At 43.9% G+C, this 27,190-nt stretch overlaps 1 protein-coding gene across 1 annotated transcript in view; it reads right to left on the bottom strand.

The window, feature by feature from the left end:
• The window catches only part of HTR2C (5-hydroxytryptamine receptor 2C), a 1,161,087-nt gene that overhangs the window by 960,865 nt on the left and 173,032 nt on the right, over positions 1–27,190 (bottom strand). The window contains exon 2 of the mRNA XM_063937528.1: positions 9,477–9,506. The gene's annotated coding sequence lies outside the window, so the exon portion shown is untranslated. The remainder of the gene's footprint in view (positions 1–9,476; positions 9,507–27,190) is intronic.

Raw genomic sequence — 27,190 nt, 5'->3', positions numbered from 1 at the left:
ATATGGTCGACATGCATTAGGTCATCATGGACAAAAGGTCAACATGGACAAAAGTAGTGATGAGCAGGTTCGGTTCCTCGGGATCCGAACCCCCCCGAACTTCACCCATTTTACACGGTTCCGAGGCAGACTCAGATCTTCCCACCTTGCTCGGTTAACCCGAGCGCGTCCGAACATCATCATCCCGCTGTCGGATTCTCGCGAGATTCGTATTCTATATAAGGAGCCGCGCATCACCGCCATTTTCACTCGTGCTTTGGAGATGATAGCGAGAGGACGTGGCTGCGTTCTCTCAGTTCTGTGTTCAGTGTGCTGCAAATATCTGTGCTCAGTGTGCTGCAAATATCTGTGCTCAGTGTGCTGCAAATATCTGTGCTCAGTGTGCTTGCAAATATCTGTGCTCAGTGTGCTGAAAATATCTACGTTCTCTGCCTGAAAAACACTCCATATCTGTGCTGCATTGTAGTATATAGTAGGAGGACAGTGCAGAATTTTGCTGTGACCACCAGTATGTATATAGCAGTACGGTACAGTAGTCCACTGCTCTACCTCTGTGTCATCAAGTATACTATGCATCCATACCTGTGCTGCATTTTAGTTGTGCGCAGTATATAGTAGGAGGACAGTGCAGAATTTTGCTGACCACCAGTATATATATAGCAGTACGGTACAGTAGTCCACTGCTCTACCTCTGTGTCGTCAAGTATACTATGCATCCATACCTGTGCTGTATTTTAGTTGTGCGCAGTATATAGTAGGTGGACAGTGCAGAATTTTGCTGACCACCAGTATATATATAGCAGTACGGTACAGTTGTCCACTGCTCTACCTCTGTGTCGTCAAGTATACTATGCATCCATACCTGTGCTGCATTTTAGTTGTGCGCAGTATAAAGTAGGAGGACAGTGCAGAATTTTGCTGACCACCAGTATATATATAGCAGTATGGTACAGTAGTCCACAGCTCTACCTCTGTGTCATCAAGTATACTATGCATCCATACCTGTGCTGCATTTTAGTTGTGCGCAGTATATAGTAGGAGGACAGTGCAGAATTTTGCTGACCACCAGTACATATATAGCAGTACGGTACAGTAGTCCACTGCTCTACCTCTGTGTCGTCAAGTATACTACAAAAGTTCAGTAAAATGACCCAAAAATCTAAATTAAAAGCGTCTGATGAGAAGCGTAAACTTGCCAATATGCCATTTACGACACGGAGTGGCAAGGAACGGCTGAGGCCCTGGCCTATGTTCATGGCTAGTGGTTCAGATACACATGAGGATGGAAGCACTCATCCTCTCACTAGAAAACTGCAGTGCCACTCCTAGATGGGCCAGGTGTTTGTATCGGCCACTTGGGTCGCTTAGCTTAGCCATCCAGCGACCTTGGTGCACCTCTTTTTTTCTTTGCATCATGTGCTGTTTGGGGACTATTTTTTAAATCTGCCATCCTGTCTGACACTGCAGTGCCACTCCTAGATGGGCCAGGTGTTTGTGTTGGCCACTTGGGTCGCTTAGCTTAGCCATCCAGCGACCTTGGTGCACCTCTTTTTTTCTTTGCATCATGTGCTGTTTGGGGACTATTTTTTAAATCTGCCATCCTGTCTGACACTGCAGTGCCACTCCTAGATGGGCCAGGTGTTTGTGTTGGCCACTTGGGTCGCTTAGCTTAGCCATCCAGCGACCTTGGTGCACCTCTTTTTTTCTTTGCATCATGTGCTGTTTGGGGACTATTTTTTAAATCTGCCATCCTGTCTGGCACTGCAGTGCCACTCCTAGATGGGCCAGGTGTTTGTGTCGGCCACTTGGGTTGCTTAGCTTAGCCATCCAGCGACCTTGGTGCACCTCTTTTTTTCTTTGCATCATGTGCTGTTTGGGGACTGTTTTTTAAATCTGCCATCCTGTCTGACACTGCAGTGCCACTCCTAGATGGGCCAGGTGTTTGTGTCGGCCACTTGGGTCGCTTAGCTTAGTCACACAGCTACTTCATTGCACCTCTTTTTTTCTTTGCATCATGTGCTGTTTTTGGACTATTTTTTAAATCTGCCATCCTGTCTGACACTGCAGTGCCACTCCTAGATGGGCCAGGTCTTTGTGTCGGGCACTTGGGTCGCTTAGCTTAGCCATCCAGCGACCTTGGTGCACCTCTTTTTTTCTTTGCATCATGTGCTGTTTGGGGACTATTTTTTAAATCTGCCATTCTGTCTGACACTGCAGTGCAACTACTAGATGGGCCAGGTATTTGTGTCTGCCACTTGGGTCGCTTAGCTTAGTCACACAGCTACCTCATTGCACCTCTTTTTTTCTTTGCATCATGTGCTGTTTGGGGACTATTTTTTAAATCTGCCATCCTGTCTGACACTGCAGTGCCACTCCTAGATGGGCCAGGTGTTTGTGTCAGCCACTTGGGTCGCTTAGCTTAGCCATCCAGCGACCTCGGTGCAAACTATAGAACTAAAAGTAATATTGTGAGGTGTGAGGTGTTCAGAATAGATTGGAAATGAGTGGAAATTATGGTTATTGAGGTTAATAATACTATGGGATCAAAATGACCCCCAAAATCTTTGATTTATGCGGTTTTTGAGGGTTTTTTGTAAAAAAAACACCCGAATCCAAAACACACCCGAATCCGACAAAAACTTTTCAGGGAGGTTTTTCCAAAATGCGTCCGAATCCAAAACACGGCCGCGGAACCGAATCCAAAACCAAAACGAAAAACCCGAAAAATTTCCGGTGCACATCACTAGACAAAAGCAAAAGGTCGACCTATGAAAGGTTAACACTGGAAAAGGCTGACATGGACAAAAGGTCGACAAGTTCAAATGGTTGACATGTCAGTGGTTTATACACATATAACCAACACATGTTTTTTGGTGATATTTTTATGTTTTTGAACCGTTTCTATTCTTGACTTTCCATGACACAAGTCATAACCTTTAGCAAGCTTGTGTTGAGCAAAGTGACACACCGTGCCCGAAGTGTGGCGAGTGGACACGTTTCTACATATGTTGGAAAAACTATCCACACTAACCCCAAAAATCCAAAAAAGGTGTGTCAACCATTTTTGTGTCGACCACTGCCATGTCAACCTTTTGATCCTGCCAAACTTTTTACCATGTCAACCATGTCAGTGTTGACATAATGCATGTCGACCTAATAATTGCCGACCTAGACATTGTAGATCTTGTATACCACACCGCAACTGGAAATAGATAAAAAAATAAAACACAAGACAAACTGAAATCTAAGGAAGCGCATGTAGCAAAACACAACAGTTTTAGCACTGCTGTCCAAGGTGCTGATAGTTAAAAGCAACAATAAAATCATGTTTACCCAAAACAAATCTTCATAAGAACTAAGAAGTACACCAGAATACTATAGACAAGTTTACATTAACTCAGTACAGATGGTTTCATACTGTATAATTAGGTGATAACTGTCAATATGTTCAAATATCAATAAAATAAACTAATAGGATTTATGGTATCTATTAAATATTTTATCCAAACAAGTATGAAAAATCATGCTGAGGACTTTTCTGCCAATCTTGGTCAACGAACCTGGACAGTATTTTTGGATCTTTCACACTCTCCACTGATGACTTAGCTTGTTTCAATTCAATTACTGCCTTCCCACATCCTCTTATCCTCCTTCACATACATTTCAGATGCTTTGCTGCCATGGAAGGCTGCATGGAGTTTAGTGATGCCTCAGGTAAGGATGTCCAAAGTGGTTTAGCACAGGCACAGGGGGTCTATATCTCCCTTTTCCTTCTAACTCTCTCTGCACATGTTATATCTGCCCCACCTGCAGTGCACATGGTTTTACCCATTAGAGAAAGATTTTGCTTTTGCGATCAGGTCTGAATTAGGTCCAATGTTGTGAAGCAGGGGCCCCAAATATATGTATTTATTTATTAATTCAGGGTACATGAATGGCTGCCTTTGCAAGTTACCCACAAATACTGGCTAGCTTTATTTTGATATCACAATTTAGATTTGAGATTGGACACACCACACCCAATTTTAAATCTCTCTGTACATTTCAAATCTGCCCCACCTGCTGTGCTATGCGGGTTTACCAAGGCCAGACGGGGGTAGGGGGTAGGTGGTGGTAGTGGTAAGGCTCTAGCGCACAGCTGTACCCGCCCATGTTGTTCTAGGGGGTCCTGGTGGGAGCCACAGGTAAACCAAGCTATTGCTCATCACGCAGGCAGGTATGGGGCCCATCTGGGAGACACTGTAGCATTATTATTTTATTTATTGCATTATTACGCCATGCAGTGTCGCTGAATGACAGCAGAAGACCCATGGCTGACAGCAAAAAACATAGATGAAGGTGTAAGGGATAGATGGACACTGTGCGGCTGATTGGAAGGATGTTGTGGGGACCCAGGGATGAGGGCCCCTAAACAAATGGATGTACTGGGCCCCATGATTACTGTTGTCAGCCTTGTCTAAGGTGCAGTGCTACTTGCTCTGCATCTTGCCAACTCAGAATAAGCCCCCTAAATGTTTTTTTATGTGCATTCTAGTAGCTTTCACCATTTATCTCCACATTCCACTCCTTTCCCTCACCAACCTCCATATATGTTTCCACCCATTGCTGTGACACACCACGTTGGGTATCCATGTCCAAGACATCCAGCAATTACATCTAGCGCTGCACACAAATTACTATATTATGGCATATTGTTAAATTTGGCATTTTGAGGCATCATCTGGATGGCACCAATGTGGGCGCACCAAACAACCCTGTCTTGTGGGAGTGTCATGGGAGTATTGTGGGTGTGTATCTAAAGCTCCATGGAATTCTGAGTTGTGCGTATAGAGAAGTCTCTCTCTCTCTCTCTCTCTCTCTCTCTCTCTCTCTCTATAGAAGCATGTGCTTTGGCCTCTCTTTAAAGCGTTGCTACTGCAAGTGGTCCAGAAAGATCTAGACATGCCTCTGATTAGAAGAATTATGTTTGGAATTATAATTTGAAGTGAAATCCTACATAGAAAATATTCTGGAATACAATATGTGACTAGTGGTGTTAATGCTGTACAGAGAAGAGTACAGTAACAAATGGAATGCTACAGAACAGTAGCAAAACCTTTGATTTGTTTGTGACATACTGTAGCACAATGGTAAGTAGGCAAGTCATGCATTTTCTGCTATCAACATAAAAATGATAAACAATTTGGTTTTGCTTAAGGAATGGAGGAACAGATGGAAATTGACATGTCATGCCGCAGAGTATGAGGGAAACGTATTCATCTTCTATATATTGATTTGAGTGTCGAAATAAAAAATTACAGAGGGAAACAACTGGTAGTTTATTTCAAACATTGAGCAATGAATAAACAGTGAAACCAATCAACAGAGACCACAAAGTACTTAGCTGCATAGGCAGAAAGAGTGAGGCCTTGATCCCACTAAACAGAGATTTAGCTAGACCTGATTTATACTATTATGTTCAGTTCTGAGCATCTCTCCTTCAACAGGATAATGATAATATACAAAACATATGACACAAGTTCTTTAGTATAGACCATGTTGTGCAAGGGTTGATGAGAAAAAGAGCAACATGTTTAAAGCACATAAAAAGATTGTAATAAGGTTCATGGAGTGTTTGCACAAATAAACTGAGCTCTAGAACATGGTGAAAGCCTTAAATGTATATTTAAAAAAAAAAAAAATCATCCATAAAGGAAAGCAGTATAAATGACAGTCATCGTCGTTGTCGCCACCCCCACCACCACTACCACCTGCCCTTTGCACAATGTCATATCATTGATTGTCAGTTTCATATGATTAACAGTTGATCTAGGGCTCAGAGAGCCCCAATGCCGCTATGTCTACAGGTGTCACAGGCTACCAATAACAGCAATAGAAAGGCAGCTAGCCATTATATATACTTGTCGCCTTAATTACACACCCAGTGGCATGGTGAGGAGAGTGTAGGGTGTCTGACCGCTCCCCCTGCTGAAAAAATCTTTAAAATTGCACCCTTAAGTGACTTTGATCATACAGCTCCAACCACAGCTCCCTGGTGCCTGTGCTCATTGACATATGCGCTGTAAATAGAAACTAAAGGTCCCAGCAGGCCCCTGCTGCTCGGGTCACAAGGCTCTGAAGATAACATGCAGCAGAGTAGGAGTATCTCTCACATGGAGAAGACCTTCTGCTGCTGCTTTCAAAAGGAGAATACACGTTCATTTGGAGAATGCAGGATCTGCTGCGCAGAGCATAGATGTATACACATACATGTAGCCTCCCTGCACGTTAAACAGCCATTCTAGTCACGCCATAACCAGATTATGCTGATTAAAAATATCTGCAGCATGCCTATATTCTGTGTGCAGCCATGGCTGTATCTGCATATGAAATGCTATGTTACAGTGTCAGTGGCTATTTTCCTAGGAAACAATGTAACATAGCATTTCGTATGCAGATACTGACAAAATATAGGCCATAGGTGTTTCTATAATGAATGCAGCCATATAATTACCTATCCGGAGTACTGTGGCGGCCGCCCTGCAGTGTGGGCACAAATCACTCGGAAAATGTCTGCCACACCCATTTCCAAAATGATTTCAGAATGCGCACTGGAGATGTCGACGTAAACAAGGCGTGGGTACCATGTTTCGGGTGACCTGTGCATGCACAGTAAACTCTGGCATTATGCCAGAGTCTACTAGCTGCCTGAGATGAGGGGGCCCACAAAAGAGGCTTCACGCGTGTCCCCTCCTCTCTTATAACGCCACTTATATAGGCATGCCGCATATCAGTTTAATCAGCAGAGTCTCCTATTCACACCGCTATGTGGCATATTTAGGCAAGATGTATGAAGACACATCTTTACATAGCTTGCCAAACATGATGAGAGGAAAGGGGTTTTAGAGCCCATTGAGAATAGGTCAATCAACAGTGAGAACGTAGAGATCAGTAAGAGTAAGACTAAAATAAATGATAAAATAGTTTATATATAGCATCATAAACCCTTTTATGTTTGGAAATTTTGGGCAGAGAAGGGTGATGCCTTATAAAATGCATGTGGGGAAGGGCAAATTGGCATTATAAGGGGTAAGTGGAGGGGGAAAAGGACATTGGTATGGCTTGCCACTATGCATTATACTGAGGATGCATGCGCCTTCATTAATATAATAGTCTGGATGAGGCTGAGGGGAGCTTCTTTTCTATCTTCACTCCCCCTCATGTCGAAAGCTGGCTCCACCACCATACACACACCATCAGATCTCTTCAGATCTCCCTCAGAAAGCATTATCTCACTTCCACTATCTTATGGCATGTTATAAATGCAAATACAGTGCTTTCTTGTAATTCTCATAATATAACTGTAATTCTCATAGTATCACTGACATTAGCAGTTTACAATTTAAATGTCACACATAGTTAGATCGGATATACCAAACATTAAAATAAAAATGTAATTTGACATATATATATATATATATATATATATATATATACACACAAAACAGCAGTGAATTGCCCAGTACTCCATCCGAGATATACAGCAAACAGGTGCCCGAATCATAAATCCAAATAGGCAACAGGTACAAAAACGTCACTCTGTGAAATCAACAAGAGATGTCCCTATAATATATCAATATATTATAGAGACGTCTCTTGTTGATTTCTCAGAGTGACGTTTTTGTACCTATTATATATATATATATATATATATATATACATACACAGTACATGTCAAAAGTCTGAGCACACCCCCTGAAATCGAAAAGAAGCTTGCTTATCGTACATTCTGCTACTTGTGTATGAATGGAGTATGATAAAAAATAAACTATAGTAATGTTTTGAGGGAAGAAGGTTATTCTTTGCAGCAAATCCACAAACGGTTGAAGGTATCCGTTGGAGCCGTGCATCGGCTATTGAACGAAAGTCAAAAACGGGTCAAAATGTTACAAGAAAACAAACTGGTCATCCAAAAACAACAACTGTTCATGAGGACAACTTCATTGTGACTACTCGCAAGCGTAACAGATGTTTGACCGCTATGGAAATAGGAAAGGAGTTGCGGAAAAGTCATTCCCAGCCTGTGTCCGATAGGACGGTGGCCAGGCACTTGCAGGAATATGGCCTTAGTGGTAGGGTTGCGGTAAGAAAACCACTTCTACTGTACGTGCTACAAACGTAGCAAAAATTTATGCATGGGCTAAGAAGCATAAGGATTGGACTGAGGAATAGTGGAAAAGGGTGCTTTGGACCGGCGAATCAAAATTTGAACTTTTTTGTCTCGCATCGCTCAGCTTTTGTGCATTGTCATCCAGGAGAGCACTTTCTCCCAGACTGTGTAGCACCAACAGTTAGGGCTGTAACACACACTCTGGTTTTTCCCGGATGGCAAAAAGCCGGACAAACTTTGTCCGGCTTTTTGCCATCCGGGAGAAACCGGCAGAGTCTGTCACACAGGACGGCTTTGAGCCGTGTGTGATGCTGTGCGCATGCGCAGCATTAGACACGGCTTGGGAAAAAACCGTGTGTGAAAGCTCCCCTTCACACACACGGTTTACTGGCTGCAAAGACGGCCAGGCGCCCGCTGGCAGCCGGACCTTCCAGTGGTGAGACCCGGCTGCAACCCGGCAGCCGGGCCGGGACCGTGCCGTGTGTAAGGACACATTGCGCTGCATGTGTCTTTACATCACGGCAGCGGTTTAAAGCCGGCCGGGTGTTTGCCGGGCGGCGCCAGCCGCCTCGTGTGTTTCGGCCCTACAGCATAGAGGGCAATGTCATGGTTTGGCGATGTTTTGCTGGCAACCAAGTTGGTGACTTAGTCAGAATCGACGGATCAAAAGGTGTATCACAACATATTAGTGCGTCATACGATTCCCTCCGGAAGGCGACTTGTGCGTCAGAACTTCGTTTTCCAACAAGATAACGATCCAAAACATACGTCCAAGTTGTGTACTAATTATTTGCAAAAGAAAGAAGACGCTCAAGTCGTAACAAAAATGGGAAGGCCACCTCAATCACCAGATGTTTCACCCATGGAGTTCTTGTCAGAAGAACTAGACAAGGAAGTCCAAAAACAGATGCCTACCAACACTGAGGGCCTCTGGCAGGCTCTTCAAAGCTATTGGAGTCGAATGGATTGCCAAAAGCCGGAAAAATAAGTAAATAGGATGCCAAGGATATGCAAAGCGCTTATCAAAGCTAAGGGTCGTCACTTCGCTGAAAGTAGACTTCCTAAATAAACTAGTATTTTTTTGTTTCCTTATTGTTCAAACAGTTGTTTATTTTGTAAACAAAGCCAATAAGACAGGTTTTATTTCATTACTGTGCAGTTAAATTGAAAATTCCTCAAACTACAGTATACTGAGTGTGCTCAGACAAGTTTTGACAAGTACTGTATATATATATATATATATATATATATACACACACATATAAATCCAGTAATCTTGTTCTATACAGTACCAATAATATACATTGTGGGGAAAATAAGCACAAACCTTGCCATGCATGAAATTCACCGGAGACATCTGCAAAACAAAATTTTACATAATTACAAGTTGTCCTAAAATGTTGATTTACACATACAGTATGATACTTAGTTTTGCTTCAGTAAATACTACAGAAAACACAGGAGATGATATACATATTCACTAAATCAAACTGTAACTGGATTGCTCTTAAAATGATGACAAGACATGAAATATATTCCTACACAGATTAATATGATTCCTGTGAGCAAGTTAGAGCAGAGCAGGCTTAAAAATCAAGTTGGATACTACATTAGAGATTACAGATAAAAAAAAATCTACAATTCTAATTCAAGTATTGTACTGAGTAATAGTGAAACACTGAGTGACATTTAGATGTATTTATCTTATATTAGTCTGATAAAGAGATATAGCAAAAGTCCCATTTCATTAGGCAGACAGGTCTTCTATTTACCATTTATCTTTGACTGTACTAACCTGACTCGTTTTAATCAAGCCCTAGTAATTCATTTAAAAAATGCTGGAAATAAAGGGAGATACAAATGGCTTCCTAGCACAATAGATCATGTTTGTACATACAGTATTTCTGTACCAGACTGTGGCTTTATACACCGGGGAATTATAGAGGCACGCTATGCTTCAGTATCTGAACTAATAGCTGTGTGTGACTTGGGTTATAAAACCTTTTTCGTTATCAGTCCTCATCTTCTGCTCTCTGTTAAGTTCTTTGTTTTGTAGCGATAATCAAAATGCTGACAGCAGTACAGATTATTCAAAGAATTATGTGCACTTATATTCAGAGATGCAGCTAGGAGGGGGAGGGTGGTGCCAACAGGGGAGCTATGCCCCGATTGATAGAGTGGGGGTGTGCCAGCAGGGAAGCTGGAGCCCAGGTAGAATGGATGAAAACTCTGTTGCTCTGTAAACCGTATAGGGGGTTTGGGTATATGTTATGGATGGCAATATAAGGAATAAGCTGGTAAGGGGTTAATACTTTAATGAGGCTGATTAAGAAGAAGGTTACTTTTTATGAGACTGAGGAAGGTAATCGGGATTAATGTACATGAGTGGAATTGGGATTGTGGAGGCAATTATTAGAAAGAGATTCATTAAATGCATTATATTGAATGGTTTTTTTTTACAATGAATCTGAAGTAGTTAATGACTTTTGAAGATGATGAGGAAATAATATTATAAGGCGTTAAAAAATACTTCTATATTATATGGCAGTCACGGATGCTCTCTGCATTACACAGCAGTCACACAGCAGTCACTGAAGCTCTCTGCATTATATGGCAGTCACTGTGATATTCTCTGTATTATATGGCAGTCACTGTGATGTTCACTGCATTATATGGCGGTCACAGTGATTGTCTGTGGCAGGTGAGGTAGTGTAGTACAACCAGTCTCCATTCTCCATTTAAAAGCGAAGACTCTCCAGGGACACAAAATAAATGCAGGAGACACTGGCACCTTACTGTATTGGGTTTTGCCCTAACCCAACAAACATTTCAGTATTTACAATGTCAGCATCCGTATTCAAACAAGCAGAGGTTGACTACTACCTACTGATGGGGCACAGAGCTGAGCCTTTGATCCAGGGGACAGAAAGCCTAGCTTCACTACTAAATATTTTGCTGGAGATAGAGATTTGCCTATCATTTGTTGTTAGCTACAAAAGGGCTGGATGTTTTAAAAGGTCTTAAAGATGTGTGTGTGCAGTCCCATGATGCATGCACTGTTTGCTACTGTTTGCTATTTGAACTTGCACAGTTTTTAGGGTCCCATAGCAGCATTTTGAAGGGACCCCTGTCCCAATGCTTCTAGAGTGACACCTCTCCACAGCAGCTGTTAATTTTATGCCCCATAGTAGTGCCCTAGTTCCCATGATGCCACACTGTAGGCCTGCCAGTACACATTATGCAACACAGTATCCTCAAATCACATTATGCCACTTTACAGTCCCCCTAGCTCATGTTATGTAAAATTATAATGCCCTCCAGTTCCATTTATACCACATTACAATGAGCAAGTCTAGGGGTGTAACTAGATATATTGTAGGCCCCAAGGCAAAAGTCTAAAAGGGCCCCTATGTACCACCCAATGGTGAAAAATGTATATAACACATGTAACTGCGACAGGGAAGATGGGCCCCTCTCAGTTCTGGGCCCCATAGTAGCTGCACTCCCTGCATCTATGGTTATTATGCCCTATATATTTGTCACTGTTTTGTTGTTAACCTTGCCAAGCCACTTTTACCATGGGTGAATTATTAAAACTTTCTATCTCCTAAAGATTAAGATTTTTCTGCGTTTGTCTGGGAAAGCGGTGGAATGCGTATCAAGCATAGCTGGATATGTGTTCGGAGAGAGGGAGAGCTCCATCTGCAGTGACATTTATATAATCATTTACATTTGGTAATAATCTTGGGAATACCGTCTCCATTTTAAGATTATAGCTATGCATTCTGATCAAATAGTAATGGATTATAGATATAGGCCGGACTGCCCATCTGGCATGACTGGCAAATGCCAGGAGGGCCGATGGGCCGGTCTTATCACACAGAGAGCTGGGAAGTCCATGTGCAGCGTAACCTCTGGCTCTCTGGTCTGGCTGCTACCTTCCCATCTCCATAGAAATGGAGGCGTGTCGCTAGTCCACACCCCATGATTTGTGGCACGCCCCCGTCTTTAGTGTGCACATGCCAGGGCCGATTTCGGCCCCCAGTCTGTCCATGGCCTAAGTCCAAGTTTTGCTATTTGAGCAAAAACTGCTACAGACTCTGAATACCCCCCCACAGTCTTCAGATTCAATACACTGTAACAAATTTTAAAAAAGTACATGCTTTTGTGGCTGTGCCATACTACCAATCCGGTGAGACTTTTAATTTGTCATGCTGTGGATAGTATAATGGGGGCATAGGGTGGGCAGTGGGGGATTGAATGTCAGTAATAATGAAGTTCTCTGGGGATGAGCAATTTGTTTAGCTTCCTATCATGGTGTACATGCTCTTAACACAGAGGGTATTGCTGTATAAGGAGCTTTACAGAAATAATCTGTCAATAGATGATTACAGTATGTCCCTTTAAAACTAATTCTCAAATACCTGTATTCTTAAAACTATGTGAGAATGTACTTCCTTTTAATTCATAAAATCCTCAGTTGTATTTACCTCTAGAGCTCTCTCTGCTTTACAGGTAAAAAAAAAAAAAAAAAAAAGACATTTAACAATTACCTCAGTTAACCTTCTGTCATTGTTTTACAGGCAAAGAGATTAAGGGAGACTCTCAATCTGATTGCTAGAAAAGACCGAAAAAAGATTAAAGTGATAAAGCTCAGATAATAATAGTGTTTTGTAAATTCCATTTTTCAAGGGTATCCTGAAGATTCCAATCACTTATAAATTATGAGTCAAGCAGAGGCAAGAAGCATGACCAGTTGAACAGTGAGACCTTCGGCTGAACTCTCTTTATGAAGAGGTAAAATACCACTAAATCAAGGTACGCAATAATTTATACAGTATAAAGTAGCTAATAACAGCACTCAAAGCCATCATTCACATAAAAAGTCAATTGCCTTAGGCCCAAAATCTCCAGGGGCTCGATCAACATGCAAGGTGCTCCTATTTTTTTAATTTGTAAATGTGCAGCCTCATAATTTATGAACTGACTTGTACATGCTATTTACTTGGACCTCTGGACAAAACTTTTTAGGTCATGGGTGGTCATTCCGAGTTGTTCGCTAGCTGCATTCGTTCGCTGTGCAGCGATGAGGCAAAAAAAGGCACTTCTGCGCATGCATATGCGGCGCAATGCGCACGTGCAGCGTACTATTACAACGAATGATGTAGTTTTACACAGGGTCTAGCGATGCATTTCAGTCGCACTGCTGACCGCAGAGTGATTGACATGAAGTGGGTGTTTCTGGGTGTCAACTGACCGTTTTCAGGGAGTGTTTGGAAAAACGCAGGCATGCCAGAAAAAACGCAGGCGTGACTGGGCGAAGGTAGGGCGTGTTTGTGACGTCAAGTCAGGAACTAAATGGTCTGAAGTGATCGCAAGCGCTGAGTAGGTTTGAAGCTACTCTGAAACTGCACAAAAATATTTTGTAGCCGCTCTGCGATCCCTTCGTTCGCACTTCTGCTAAGCTAAAATACACTCCCAGTGGGCGGCGGCATAGCGTTTGCACGGCTGCTAAAAACTGCTAGCGAGCGGACAACTCGGAATGACCACCCTGGTACAGTAGTTCTCTTCTTGCAGACGTACAGTATGATATCACATCTTCAGTATCACTTGGTACTACAGGAGGAACCTAGCATGTGACAACATTCTAAAGTGTGAATGTCAGTGGAGACTCCCATTAGTGTTCAGTTCTTTCATACACTTCCTACATGTTTCTCTAGAGATGTTTAAAAATAAAATTTTTGCCAATTGATTCAATTGTGGCGCATGGATCCTGCCGGCCATCTAAACGAATGGGCGTCAATTGGAGATATTCAATTGTTGCTCCAATCAGATGCCCGTTAGTCATGGCACACACAATTTTTCTCCCAGTCTCCGGAGGTTCGAGATTTTTTTTGAAAATACCGTAGTTTGGGCGCCACTTTAAGACTCCCAAAGAACTTTAGATAAGTTTAGCCGATTTGAGCGGCTAAACCTGAAGCGGTCAGTTGCATTAAATGCTAATTGGTGTCTGATGGGAGCAACAATTAATAGCTCCAATAATCGCTAATTCATCTAGATGGCCAGCAGGGGGTGCGCACCACAATTGAATCGGCACTAAAATTCATTAAATGTGTGCCCAGTCCCACTGGAGAACTATGTAAATTCCAGTGCATAGAACATAAATAATCCAATCACAAAATGTCAGCTGTCATAAAAATAGCCTACTGTCTTTCTTCCTGAACTGTTCCAAAGGAAATATCTGTTGATGCCATTTCTGTCGGGAGCTGTGACTATCAGTCAGGGCTGGATTATCCACTAGGTAATTTAAGTAGCTGCCTAGGACCTTGTGGTCAATAGAATGCCCACCAGCCACCCAAATGACAAAACATGTTTTTATCTTATTAAGAATAAGGCCCTAAGGGCCTGGATTACAAGGGTGGTGTACTGGCAGTCTGCAAACTCAACAGTTGTGCTCAAAATCAGTTTAGAAGGGGCGGAGCTTCCTTCACAGCCCGCTCTGTACTCTCAGCCAATCACATGAGTATGTGACCTGTGTAAAGTGATCCGTGTGTATCAGATATCAGGGGCAAACGCAGGATTTATTTAGGGGGGTTTCCACGGGTGTGTATCTGTGAATGTATATATATATATATATATATATAAGCACAATGAAGCGGCACTCCAGGACTTAATTCAAATAATCAGGTCCAGTCTCCCGTTTTTGATGTGCAACGTTTCGGTTTTAATCACAAACCTTCGTCAGGCATATACATATAACAGAACAAGTGTATAACAAATGAAATCACCAGGTGCAGTGCAGTCCAGGAAGCCCCAGAGTTAGACTTCCTCTGATGTCATGCAGCATGGACTAATTACGTAACAAGAGAGTGTTAACCCTTCACCACACTACAGACATGGAAATGAATGAATGACGTTTAATATTCAAACGATACTTTGTAAATACAATAATTATCCACAGGATAAAATGCAACAAGTTATAGCAAAGATTATATAGGAGTATAGCAATCGGGGCGATTATACAACACCACATCACAATTGACTTAAATGGTTAACCAGGGGGAATCAATTAGATCAATAAATGAAAACAACATGTAGAGATAAAGAAAAACATCACAGAAAACTGCTGTAAGAAAGTGTTTCATTTAACCCCTTAGGTGTTACTGTGTTGAGCCTGTCAATCCACTGTGCTTCCCTTTGTAGCAGGAGCCTAGATCTGTCACCACGTCTCCTGCTTTCTGGGACCATGTCTATCATTTTGTATTTTAATGAAGACAAAGTGTGTCCTCGTAACTTAAAATGTTTAGAAACAGGTTGTTCGGCTGGTTTGGCTTCAAGCGCGGATTTAATAGCGCTCCTGTGTTGGGCCATGCGTACTTTAAACATGCATGTGGTCTTCCCTATATAGTATAATCCACAGAGCAAATGATACAATACACCACATAGCGTGAGGTACATGTGAAACAATGTTGCAGTTTGATTTGTTTGCCTGAGTGCGGATGTACTATAGTGTCTCCAGTTTCTAGGTATGTGCAAGTGGTACACCCTAAACATTTATAATTACCCGGTTTTTTGGTAAGAAAATGTTGGGGTGCCTGGGAGTCAAAATCAGAAATGTCACTGTACACAATCATGTCACGAATACTACGTCCTCGTCTATAACAAGGCATTATCTGTTTCTTGGATAAAGATGGTAGGTCAGGGTCAGTTTGAACAATGGGTAAAATACCCTTCGCCTTTGACATTAATCTAGTACTGGCAGTTGTATACTGATTCACATAAATCATAGTATTTGTTATGCGGCTCTGACTAGAAATGTCTGGTTCTTTAAGGCGAGCGCCTTTTTCCTAGCACTGGTCAGTGCATTGTTGGAATATCCCCTTTCTAGGAACTTAGTGGTCATAATATCAAGCTGTTTACATTCATCATCAAAATTACTACATATGCGACGTACTCTCAAGAACTGAGAGTACGGTAGACCCGAATCAAACTGCAACATTGTTTCACATGTACCTCACGCTATGTGGTGTATTGTATCATTTGCTCTGTGGATTATACTATATAGGGAAGACCACATGCATGTTTAAAGTACGCATGGCCCAACACAGGAGCGCTATTAAATCCGCGCTTGAAGGCAAACCAGCCGAACAACCTGTTTCTAAACATTTTAAGTTACGAGTACACACTTTGTCTTCATTAAAATACAAAATGATAGACATGGTCCCGGAAAGCAGGAGACGTGGTGACAGATCTAGGCTCCTGCTACAAAGGGAAGCACAGTGGATTGACAGGCTCAACACTGTAACACCTAAGGGGTTAAATGAAACACTTTCTTACAGCAGGTTTCTGTGATGTTTTTCTTCATCTCTACATGTTGTTTTCATTAATTGATCTAATTGATTCCCCCTGGTTAACCATTTAAGTCAATTGTGATGTGGTGTTGTATAATCGCCCCAATTGCTATACTCCTATATAATCTTTGATATAACTTGTTGCATTTTATCCTGTGGATAATTATTGTATTTACAAAGTATAGTTTGAATATTAAACGTCATTCATTCATTTCCATGTCTGTAGTGTGGTGAAGGGTTAACACTCTCTTGTTACGTAATTAGTCCATGCTGCATGACATCAGCGGAAGTCTAACTCTGGGGCTTCCTGGACTGCACTGCACCTGGTGATTTCATTTGTTATATAGGTAAGACTTGTTCTGTTATATGTATATGCCTGACGAAGGTTTGTGATTAAAACCGAAACGTTGCACATCAAAAACGGGAGACTGGACCCGTTTATTTGAATTAAGTCCTGGAGTGCTGCTTCATTGTGCTTATATCTTCAACCTGCAAAATTGATTTAGAGGGCACCGGGCAAGATGACTGTGATTTTTATTTCATGAGTGCCGAATACAAATACTATTTATTTTTATATATATATATATATATATATATATATATATATATATATATATGATACAGTTAAAAAGCCAGCTGTTGGGATCCTGGTGTTCGAGAGACCGACATGCCAGAATCCCGACAGCCGGTGAAATACCGATAAATGGAATCCCGATATCTGCAGGGTATTCCCACTCAGTTAGTTGCTCCATGCCACCACCTGAATGGGAATATAACCTGTGGCGAGCGAAGCGAGCTGCCGGGCCCGCAGCAAGCCCACGAGGGGTCTCACCGCCTCGCTTCCGACAGACAGGATGCCACTGTCGGTATACTGACAGCCGGCATCCCGTGTGCTGGTAAAACATACTGATATTTATATATATATATATATATAGACACACACATATATATATATATATGTATATAATATATACATACATATAATAAACGTACCACACACATTCATACATACACAAACGCACATTCATGCATACACAAATACATATACATCCCTGTAAATACACACACACACACACACACGCACACACACACATACCGTATATACTCGAGTATAAGCCGACTTTTTCAGCACTTCGGTTTATACTCGAGTCAGCGTTATATGCCCCACAGTGCCATGTGTGCCAGATATGCCCCACAGTGCCATGTGTGCCAGATATGCCCCACAGTGCCAGACATGCCAGATATGCCCCACAGTGCTAGATACAAACCCTCCATCGCTCCCGCGCTGTCGTCTGAAGGAGGGACACGGAGAGCGCAGCGCGCGGCTCTCCTGTGTCCCTCCTGCATCTCCGGCGGCAGCGGCGTCTGTGTGGTAAAGGAAGTGCACGAACCGGCACTTCCTTTAACAGACGCCGCTGCCGCCGGAGACGCAAGAGGGACACAGGAGAGCCGCGCGCTGCGCTCTCCGTGTCCCTCCTTCAGACGACAGCGCGGGAGCGACGGAGGGTTTGTATCTAGCACTGTGGGGCATATCTGGCACATCTGGCACTGTGGGGCATATCTGGCACACATGGCACTGTGGGGCATATCTGGCACACCTGGCACTGTGGGGCATATCTGGCACACCTGGCACTGTGGGGCATATCTGGCACACCTGGCACTGTGGGGCATATCTGGCACTGTGGGGCACATCTGGCACTGTGGGGCACATCTGGCACATCTGGCACTGTGGGGCACATCTGGCACTGTGGGGCACATCTGGCACTGTGGGGCATATCTGGCACATCTGGCACTGTGGGGCATATCTGGCACATCTGGCACTGTGGGGCATATCTGGCACTGTGGGGCATATCTGGCACTGTGGGACATATCTGGCACATCTGGCACTGTGGGGCATATCTGGCACTGTGGGGGCATATCTGGCAGTATGAGGGCATATCTGGCACTATGAGGTCTGTGTACGGGTAGAGCTGCATTTCCCACCCTAGGCTTATACTCGAGTCAATAAGTATTCCCAGGTTTTTGTGGTAAAATTAGGTGCCTCGGCTTATATTCGGGTCGACTTATACTCGAGTATATACGGTACTTCATATACAGTATTGGCGGTATACATACCACTAGGGGCTGGGAGCAGTGGGAGGCACGAGCAGACTATTCTGTGAGGAGGGAAAGAGCTGCTGCTGCTGAGCATGCGCATCCAGCAGCTCTCCCCGGACTTTCTCTATGCAAAGAGCTACGTAGCTCTCTGCTCCTGCAGTAGCTCCGTGGTCGCGGCTTTTGCTGAGACACTGCTGCCTCCGTCTCACAAATAAACATTCGGCTCATCAGGGGGGATTTCCATGTACTCTGAAACCCCCCCCCCTGCGTGCGCTACTGGCTATATAATATAAGTATGACCTGTGTATAGTGTATCAGGTACAGGATATCAGTGTGACCTGTGTGTAGCAGCAGTTCCGGATTGCCAATGGGCCCCGCGACAACAGATTAAAATAATATTTATTTTCATATTGAAATAAAATTACAATCAAGCTTTCTTAAATTGTTTCCAAAAGATAGAAAAATGTAATCAACTCAAGGAAACAAAAGCTTTACATACTCTATAGAGAAAATACTGTATTAATGTAATGTACCCATTAACAACTTAATGTACATAAACTATCAGCATTAGATTCACATTGCAGTTTCCAGATCGTAGACTGTTGGTTGATAAAATTAAAAACCTATTAGTAATTTGTGAGGGGGGCCAGAGATTTCAACTGCCTAGGGGCCTCCATAGGGTTTCATCCGGCACTGTGTATCAGACAGGATGCGGTCAGGATCCCGCCGGGTGGAATCCCGGCGGTTAAAATACCAACACCGGAATCCCGACCGGCACAATCCCGACATATTCTCCCTCCGTGGGTGTCCACGACACCCATAAAGGGAGAATAAAATAGTGTGGCGAGCGTAGCGAGGCACCGTGCTGTCGGGATTGTGCTGGTTAGGATTCCGGCGTCGGTATTTCAACCGCCGGGATCTTGTCCAGCGGGATTTCGTACTGATCCCTATCAGACATGTGATGTCAGTGTGACCAGTGTATAGTTATAAGTGTGTATAAGGTAAATAGAGTGGTATTACTGGATATGATGAGTGGGGCCCAAAACAAGTATATTGCCTAGGGTCCCATGCAATCTAGCTCTGCTATCAGTGGACTATCCTCTGACTATTCTTCACTCCTTTGCGCTATGGGGGTTATTCAGGTCACATCGCTTGTAGTTAGCTGCAGTCCTGGATAGGCAGTCACTGCATGGGAAAGGACAGGCTCTCCGCGCCTGGCTGGAACCTCACGGCAGCAGCGGGACTGCAGTGCATACCACTACCCTGCCTTTACACTAGAGATGTGCACTTGAAATTTTTCGGGTTTTGTGTTTTGGTTTTGGGTTCGGTTCCGCGGCCGTGTTTTGGGTTCGACCGCGTTTTGGCAAAACCTCACCGAATTTTTTTTGTCGGATTCGGGTGTGTTTTGGATTCGGGTGTTTTTTTTTAAAAACACTAAAAAACAGCTTAAATCATAGAATTTGGGGGTCATTTTGATCCCAAAGTATTATTAACCTCAAAAACCATAATTTCCACTCATTTTCAGTCTATTCTGAATACCTCACACCTCACAATATTATTTTTAGTCCTAAAATTTGCACCTAGGTCGCTGGATGACTAAGCTAAGCGACCCTAGTGGCCGACACAAACACCGTGCCCATCTAGGAGTGGCACTGCAGTGTCACGCAGGATGGCCCTTCCAAAAAACACTCCCCAAAAAGCACATGACGCAAAGAAAAAAAGAGGCGCAATGAGGTAGCTGTGTGAGTAAGATAAGCGACCCTAGTGGCCGACACAAACACCGGGCCCATCTAGGAGTGGCACTGCAGTGTCACGCAGGATGGCCCTTCCAAAAAACCCTCCCCAAACAGCACATGACGCAAAGAAAAAAAGAGGCGCAATGAGGTAGCTGTGTGAGTAAGATAAGCGACCCTAGTGGCCGACACAAACACCAGGCCCATCTAGGAGTGGCACTGCAGTGTCACGCAGGATGGCCCTTCCAAAAAACACTCCCCAAACAGCACATGACGCAAAGAAAAAAAGAGGCGCAATGAGGTAGCTGTGTGAGTAAGATAAGCGACCCTAGTGGCCGACACAAACACCGTGCCCATCTAGGAGTGGCACTGCAGTGTCACGCAGGATGGCCCTTCCAAAAAACCCTCCCCAAACAGCACATGACGCAAAGAAAAAAAGAGGCGCAATGAGGTAGCTGTGTGAGTAAGATAAGCGACCCTAGTGGCCGACACAAACACCGGGCCCATCTAGGAGTGGCACTGCAGTGTCACGCAGGATGGCCCTTCCAAAAAACCCTCCCCAAACAGCACATGACGCAAAGAAAAAAAGAGGCGCAATGAGGTAGCTGTGTGAGTAAGATAAGCGACCCTAGTGGCCGACACAAACACCGTGCCCATCTAGGAGTGGCACTGCAGTGTCACGCAGGATGGCCCTTCCAAAAAACCCTCCCCAAACAGCACATGACGCAAAGAAAAAAAGAAGCGCAATGAGGTAGCTGTGTGAGTAAGATAAGCGACCCTAGTGGCCGACACAAACACCGGGCCCATCTAGGAGTGGCACTGCAGTGTCACGCAGGATGGCCCTTCCAAAAAACATTCCACAAACAGCACATGACGCAAAGAAAAATTAAAGAAAAAAGAGGTGCAAGATGGAATTGTCCTTGGGCCCTCCCACCCACCCTTATGTTGTATAAACAGGACATGCACACTTTAACCAACCCATCATTTCAGTGACAGGGTCTGCCACACGACTGTGACTGAAATGACGGGTTGGTTTGGACCCCCACCAAAAAAGAAGCAATTAATCTCTCCTTGCACAAACTGGCTCTACAGAGGCAAGATGTCCACCTCATCATCATCCTCCGATATATCACCGTGTACATCCCCCTCCTCACAGATTATCAATTCGTCCCCACTGGAATCCACCATCTCAGCTCCCTGTGTACTTTGTGGAGGCAATTGCTGCTGGTCAATGTCTCCACGGAGGAATTGATTATAATTCATTTTAATGAACATCATCTTCTCCACATTTTCTGGATGTAACCTCGTACGCCGATTGCTGACAAGGTGAGCGGCGGCACTAAACACTCTTTCGGAGTACACACTTGTGGGAGGGCAACTTAGGTAGAATAAAGCCAGTTTGTGCAAGGGCCTCCAAATTGCCTCTTTTTCCTGCCAGTATAAGTACGGACTGTGTGACGTGCCTACTTGGATGCGGTCACTCATATAATCCTCCACCATTCTTTCAATGGTGAGAGAATCATATGCAGTGACAGTAGACGACATGTCCGTAATCGTTGTCAGGTCCTTCAGTCCGGACCAGATGTCAGCATCAGCAGTCGCTCCAGACTGCCCTGCATCACCGCCAGCGGGTGGGCTCGGAATTCTGAGCCTTTTCCTCGCACCCCCAGTTGCGGGAGAATGTGAAGGAGGAGATGTTGACAGGTCGCGTTCCGCTTGACTTGACAATTTTGTCACCAGCAGGTCTTTGAACCCCAGCAGACTTGTGTCTGCCGGAAAGAGAGATCCAAGGTAGGCTTTAAATCTAGGATCGAGCACGGTGGCCAAAATGTAGTGCTCTGATTTCAACAGATTGACCACCCGTGAATCCTTGTTAAGCGAATTAAGGGCTCCATCCACAAGTCCCACATGCCTAGCGGAATCGCTCCGTGTTAGCTCCTCCTTCAATGTCTCCAGCTTCTTCTGCAAAAGCCTGATGAGGGGAATGACCTGACTCAGGCTGGCAGTGTCTGAACTGACTTCACGTGTGGCAAGTTCAAAGGGCATCAGAACCTTGCACAACGTTGAAATCATTCTCCACTGCGCTTGAGACAGGTGCATTCCACCTCCTATATCGTGCTCAATTGTATAGGCTTGAATGGCCTTTTGCTGCTCCTCCAACCTCTGAAGCATATAGAGGGTTGAATTCCACCTCGTTACCACTTCTTGCTTCAGATGATGGCAGGGCAGGTTCAGTAGTTTTGGTGGTGCTCCAGTCTTCTGTACGTGGTGCCTGTACGCCGAAAGTGTCCCGCAATTCTTCTGGCCACCGACAGCATCTCTTGCACGCCCCTGTCGTTTTTTAAAAAATTCTGCACCACCAAATTCAAGGTATGTGCAAAACATGGGACGTGCTGGAATTTGCCCATATTTAATGCTCACACAATATTGCTGGCGTTGTCCGATGCCACAAATCCACAGGAGAGTCCAATTGGGGTAAGCCATTCCGCGATGATCTTCCTCAGTTGCCGTAAGAGGTTTTCAGCTGTGTGCGTATTCTGGAAAGCGGTGATACAAAGCGTAGCCTGCCTAGGAAAGAGTTGGCGTTTGCGAGATGCTGCTACTGGTGCCGCCGCTGCTGTTCTTGCGGCGGGAGTCCATACATCTACCCAGTGGGCTGTCACAGTCATATAGTCCTGACCCTGCCCTGCTCCACTTGTCCACATGTCCGTGGTTAAGTGGACATTGGGTACACTGCATTTTTTAGGACACTGGTGAGTCTTTTTCTGACGTCCGTGTACATTCTCGGTATCGCCTGCCTAGAGAAGTGGAACCTAGATGGTATTTGGTAACGGGGGCACACTGCCTCAATAAATTGTCTAGTTCCCTGTGAACTAACGGCGGATACCGACGCACGTCTAACACCAACATAGTTGTCAAGGCCTCAGTTATCCCGCTTTGCAGGCAGGATGACTGCTGTGATATTTCCATCTTCCTCGCAAAGGACTGTTGGACAGTCAATTGCTTACTGAAGTAGTACAAGTGGGCTTACGACTTCCCCTCTGGGATGACGATCGACTCCCAGCAGCAACAACAGCAGCGCCAGCAGCAGTAGGCATTACACTCAAGGATGCATCGGAGGAATCCCAGGCAGGAGAGGACTCGTCAGAATTGCCAGTGACATGGCCTGCAGGACTATTGGCATTCCTGGGTAAGGAGGAAATTGACACTGAGGGAGTTGGTGGGGGTGGTTTGCGTGAGCTTGGTTACAGAGGAAGGGATTTACTGGTCAGTGGACTGCTTCCGCTGTCACCCAAAGTTTTTGAACTTGTCACTGACTTATTATGAATGCGCTGCAGGTGACGTATAAGGGAGGATGTTCCGAGGTGGTTAACGTCCTTACCCCTACTTATTACAGCTTGACAAAGGCAACACACGGCTTGACAAATGTTGTCCGCATTTCTGGTGAAATACTTCCACACCGAAGAGCTGATTTTTTTTGTATTTTGACCAGGCATGTCAATGGCCCTATTCCTCCCACGGACAACAGGTGTCTCCCCGGGTGCCTGACTTAAACAAACCACCTCACCATCAGAATCCTCCTGGTCAATTTCCTCCCAGCGCCAGCAACACCCATATCCTCCTCATCCTGGTGTACTTCAACACTGACATCTTCAATCTGACTATCAGGAACTGGACTGCGGGTGCTCCTTCCAGCACTTGCAGGGGGCGTGCAAATGGTGGAAGGCGCATGCTCTTCACGTCCAGTGTTGGGAAGGTCAGGCATCGCAACCCGACACAATTGGACTCTCCTTGTGGATTTGGGATTTCGAAGAACGCACAGTTCTTTGCGGTGCTTTTGCCAGCTTGAGTCTTTTCAGTTTTCTAGCGAGAGGCTGAGTGCTTCCATCCTCATGTGAAGCTGAACCACTAGCCATGAACATAGGCCAGGGCCTCAGCCGTTCCTTGCCACTCCGTGTGGTAAATGGCATATTGGCAAGTTTACGCTTCTCCTCCGACAATTTTATTTTAGGTTTTGGAGTCCTTTTTTTACTGATATTTGGTGTTTTGGATTTGACATGCTCTGTACTATGACATTGGGCATCGGCCTTGGCAGACGACGTTGCTGGCATTTCATCGTCTCGGCCATGACTAGTGGCAGCAGCTTCAGCACGAGGTGGAAGTGGATCTTGATCTTTCCCTAATTTTGGAACCTCAACATTTTTGTTCTCCATATTTTAATAGGCACAACTAAAAGGCACCTCAGGTAAACAATGGAGATGGATGGATACTAGTATACTTATGGATGGACTGCGAGTGCCGACACAGAGGTAGCCTACAGCCGTGGACTACCGTACTGTGTCTGCTGCTAATATAGACTGGATGATAATGAGATGAAATCAATATATATATATGTATGTATATATAATATCACTAGTACTGCAGCCGGACAGGTAGATAATATATTTATTAGGTAATGATGACTGATGACGACCTGCTGGACACTGTCAGCTCAGCAGCACCGCAGACTGCTACAGTAAGCTACTATACTATAGTAGTATGTACAAAGAAGAAAGAAAAAAAAAAAACCACGGGTAGGTGGTATACAATTATGGATGGACTGCCGAGTGCCGACACAGAGGTAGCTACAGCCGTGGACTAACGTACTGTGTCTGCTGCTAATATAGACTGGATGATTGATTAATGAGATGAAATCAATATATATATATGTATGTATATATAATATCACTAGTACTGCAGCCGGACAGGTAGATAATATATTTATTAGGTAATGATGACTGATGACGGACCTGCTGGACACTGTCAGCTCAGCAGCACCGCAGACTGCTACAGTAAGCTACTATACTCTATAGTAGTATGTACAAAGAAGAAAAAAAAAAAAAAAACCACGGGTAGGTGGTATACAATTATGGATGGACTGCCAAGTGCCGATACAGAGGTAGCTACAGCCGTGGACTACCGTACTGTGTCTGCTGCTAATATAGACTGGATGATAATGAGATGAAATCAATATATATATATATATGTATGTATATATAATATCACTAGTACTGCAGCCGGACAGGTAGATAATATATTTATTAGGTAATGATGACTGATGACGGACCTGCTGGACACTGTCAGCTCAGTAGCACCGCAGACTGCTACAGTAAGCTACTATACTATAGTAGTATGTACAAAGAAGAAAGAAAAAAAAAAACCACGGGTAGGTGGTATACCAATTATGGATGGACTGCCGAGTGCCGACACAGAGGTAGCTACAGCCGTGGACTAACGTACTGTGTCTGCTGCTAATATAGACTGGATGATTGATAATGAGATGAAATCAATATATATATATATGTATGTATATATAATATCACTAGTACTGCAGCCGGACAGGTAGATAATATATTTATTAGGTAATGATGACTGATGACGGACCTGCTGGACACTGTCAGCTCAGCAGCACCGCAGACTGCCTACAGTAAGCTACTATACTATAGTAGTATGTACAAAGAAGAAAGAAAAAAAAAAAAACCACGGGTAGGTGGTATACAATTATGGATGACTGCCGAGTGCCGACACAGAGGTAGCTACAGCCGTGGACTAACGTACTGTGTCTGCTGCTAATATAGACTGGATGATTGATAATGAGATGAAATCAATATATATATGTATGTATATATAATATCACTAGTACTGCAGCCGGACAGGTAGATAATATATTTATTAGGTAATGATGACTGATGACGGACCTGCTGGACACTGTCAGCTCAGCAGCACCGCAGACTGCTACAGTAAGCTACTATACTCTATAGTAGTATGTACAAAGAAGAAAAAAAAAAAAAAACAACGGGTAGGTGGTATACAATTATGGATGGACTGCCGAGTGCCGACACAGAGGTAGCTACAGCCGTGGACTAACGTACTGTGTCTGCTGCTAATATAGAGTCTAGACTGGATGATAAATTATTGATAATGAGATGAAATCAATATAATATCACTAGTACTGCAGCCGGACAGGTACTATATATATTTATTATGTAATGACTGATGACGGACCTGCTGGACACTGTCAGGTCAGCACAGCACCGCAGACTGCTACAGTAAGCTACTATAGTAGGTATGTATAAAGAAGAATGAAAAAAAAAAAAAAACCACGGGTAGGTGGTATACAATATTATATATATATATATATATATATATTATATACAATTATATATATATATATATATATATTAAACTGGTGGTGATTGATTATTAAACTGGTGGTCACTTCAGGTCACGTTTGCAAGTTGCAACTTGCAACTAGTACTCCGAGCCTAAGCAGACAATCACAAAATATATTATTATACTGGTGGTCAGTGTGGTCACAACAATGGCAGTGTGGCACTGACTCTGGCAGCAAAGTGTGCACTGTACGTTATATGTACTCCTGAGTCCCTGCTCTCAGACTCTAACTGCTCCCCACTGTCAGTGTCTCCCCCACAAGTCAGATAATACACTTACAGTCACACTATCTATTATCTAATCTAGTATAAATATCACTTCAGCAAGTAGTATAGTAGTATACAGTAGAGATGAGCGGGTTCGGTTTCTCTGAATCCGAACCCGCCAGAACTTCATGTTTTTTTTCACGGGTCCGAGCGACTCGGATCTTCCCCGCCTTGCTCGGTTAACCCGAGCGCGCCCGACACGCCATCATGACGCTGTCGGATTCTCGCGAGGCTCGGATTCTATCGCGAGACTCGGATTCTATATAAGGAGCCGCGCGTCGCTGCCATTTTCACACGTGCATTGAGATTGATAGGGAGAGGACGTGGCTGGCGTCCTCTCCGTTTAGAATAGATTAGAGAGACACTTGATTTACTAATTTT

The sequence above is a fragment of the Pseudophryne corroboree genome, chromosome 8 (assembly GCF_028390025.1).
Source record: "Pseudophryne corroboree isolate aPseCor3 chromosome 8, aPseCor3.hap2, whole genome shotgun sequence".
Classification (NCBI taxonomy): Eukaryota; Metazoa; Chordata; class Amphibia; order Anura; family Myobatrachidae; genus Pseudophryne; species Pseudophryne corroboree.
This window is presented reverse-complemented; position numbering and strand designations above follow the sequence as displayed.